The following is a 2,909-nucleotide window of genomic DNA, read 5'->3' on the forward strand; positions in this document are numbered from 1 at the left end:
ATCTCAGCTATATTTATAAGGCAGATTTTTCTATCCTTAACCTTTTGCCTGTAAAATTACCACGTGTCAACACCCCAAACTGCTGGTCTTTGAACTATGATGTAATTCTTATTAAAACTAGCCTGTGTAAAGGATTTAAGTGCTTAGGCTTTCAGAGAGTTGAAATACATAAGCACATGAATACAACTGATAAAAGTAAGATATTAAAGAAATTTGATCACCTGAAATTTAGAACATAAAATTGTTTCTATCACCAACAGCTGAAGCACATATGTTTGAGTTTGAAGAGTCTATTATAGCATAGATACTGTTAGTCCAGAGTACAAAGTCATAGGAACAGAAAATTTTCTCCATAACATCGGCCTCCACAATGAAAAGACCCATTTGACTCACCCAGGAACTAGATTCTTAGAACAGGAATAAACTGTCAGGATTGGGTAAGAGATACACAGTTCGGCCATTGGGATCTGAACACATATACTCAGCATTACTTCCTAAAGTATATTTTGAGTCACATCCTGTTCTTTGTGACTTTTATTATTTGAGAATCCCACCCACCCCTGCCCTTTCAACATGGACCTCCAGTACTCACAGGACAGCTTAAACTGGCAATCCAAATAATAAAACACTTAAAACAAAATCAGAAGTAAGTTATCTGCAAAAGACAGCATCAAATGGCAGAAGAAGAAAAACACAGGTAAACTTGAACACATTGAGTTGAACGCTTGCCTCCAAATGTCTGGAGTAAAAACCATCCTTTGTGATATTCTATGAATACCAAGTTCCATCATGAGCCATCATGGGGAAGTGGAGGATTTTAAATTACCAAATCCAGAGGAAATATTGGAGGATGTACAAGAGAATGAGTTTGTGGAAGTCAGTGAGTGAGTGATCATTGACATTAAAGTTGCTGTACATATGTTAAGAAGTGACTAAAAAGGTTTAAAAAGCTCATAACAGGTTGATTAATCAATAGTTGAGCAGTTTTGTCAATGACCAGCAGCATCTCAGCCTGGACTTGGCACCAGTTTGCTGTTTCAGGATTGAAAAATATCACTCAATTTGTCAATTATAAAAACATCACTTTCTATGCTACTGAAAACAATTTGACAAGAGAAATACAAAGAGATGGGGGGAGAGGTGGTCCTCTTGTGCAAAGCTTATTACCTTTTCAATGATTGCTAATAAAAATCTTTCTGTGTACTACATTTGTAGGCACTAAACCTGTGTTGCCATCTTGACACAACACAGAAAGAATAGCATAATGGTAAGCTAAAGTTTCCAGCAATAATTTGGTAGTCCAATGAAAAATTTAGCAAAAGCTAATCTCAGAACAAAACAGTTGTGTCTCTTTTCAGAGATTAGGCTATTCAGTTAGTGCGATCAAATCATCCTGGAGCAACTTTTAAAGGACAGGTTGCCATACAGATCATCTAGTCCAATCTTCTGCTCAGGGCATGATCAGCCTAAAGCATTCCTGACATGTATTCATTCAGTTGCTGTTTGAAGACTGCCAATGAGGGGAAAATCACTGCCTTCTTAGGCAACTGACTCTGCTGCTGAACTACTCTACAAAAATTTTGCTACTGTAAAATTGTTTTTCCTAATATCCAGCAGCTATCCCTCCATCCATAATTGATGCTCATAATTGATGCCCATTAAGAGTCTTAGACTCTTCAGCCAATAGGATCATCTCCCTCTAAGAAACAGCCTTTCAAATATTTAGAGCAATCATATCCCCCCAATGTCCTCTTCTACAGATTGAATATTTCCAAGTCCCTCAGCCTTCCTTGTAGCATTGGTCTCTAGATCATCCTCATCTCTCTCCTCTGCACCCACACTGTTTTGACCACATCTTTTTTGAAGTGAGACCTTCAGAACTGCATATAGTACTCCATCAATGTGATGTACAGCAAGACCTTGACATCTTGCAATTTGGATGTTATGTCTCTGTTGATATACACCCCAAGGCAGCATTAGCCTTTTCAGCCACTGCCAGTGGCGTATTTGTAGGAAATGGTGTCCAGAAGCAAGTACTGATTGTGCCCCCCCCCCAATTGTGCCCTCCCTCCAAAATTGAGGAGGGCTGCAAGTTTATTTTATGTATTTATATTTTGATTTATAACCTGCCATTCACTGCAAAGCTCAAGGTAGTGAACAACAATAATAAAAACACAAAAGCAGATTAAAATATTTACAGTAAATGGCACCATTCCATACCCTTATACATCCCTGGGAGACCACAAACAATACATTAATTCAATTCAGACTCGGTTGGCCAGATGTAAAAGCCTGGCGGAACAGCTCCATTTTACAGGCCCTGCAGAAACCTGATCTCACTGGGGAGCTTGTTCCATCAGGTAGGGGGCAAGGCTGTAAAGGTGCTGGCCCTCGTGGTGGCTAGGAGATCTCTGGAATTACACCTGAGCTCCAGACCGCAGAAATCAGTTCCCCTGCAGAAAATGGCAACTTCAAACTCAATGGTATACCATTGATTGTGAAATCCCTTCCCAAATTCACCCCTCCGTAGGCACAATCCTAAATCTCCAGGAATTTCAGATGCCAGAGTTGGCAACAATGCACTCTAGGAAATTCAGCAGATTTCACTCCCATCCCTATGGGTAAAAGCTTTTAAAAATAATGGAAAGGATTGCAGTCTTCATCTGACCTATCACATTTAATTTCTTAATTACTGTTCGCCCATTGCTTTCCCTATTGGAAGAGGTGTTGTGAGTGTCTTTGATTATATACTTGGGTAAATACACATGCAGAGCAAGAGAACCGGAGAGGGTGGGTACCTGTTTGGTGTTTTCTGATTGGAAGATTGGAAGTCAGTCAGGTGATACAGACTATCACTGGTGCTCAGTCTAATACTCTGGAGTAGAGACAGCCCTAGTTTAATGATAAGA

The sequence above is a fragment of the Sphaerodactylus townsendi genome, linkage group LG06, assembly GCF_021028975.2.
Source record: "Sphaerodactylus townsendi isolate TG3544 linkage group LG06, MPM_Stown_v2.3, whole genome shotgun sequence".
NCBI classification, from domain to species: domain Eukaryota; kingdom Metazoa; phylum Chordata; class Lepidosauria; order Squamata; family Sphaerodactylidae; genus Sphaerodactylus; species Sphaerodactylus townsendi.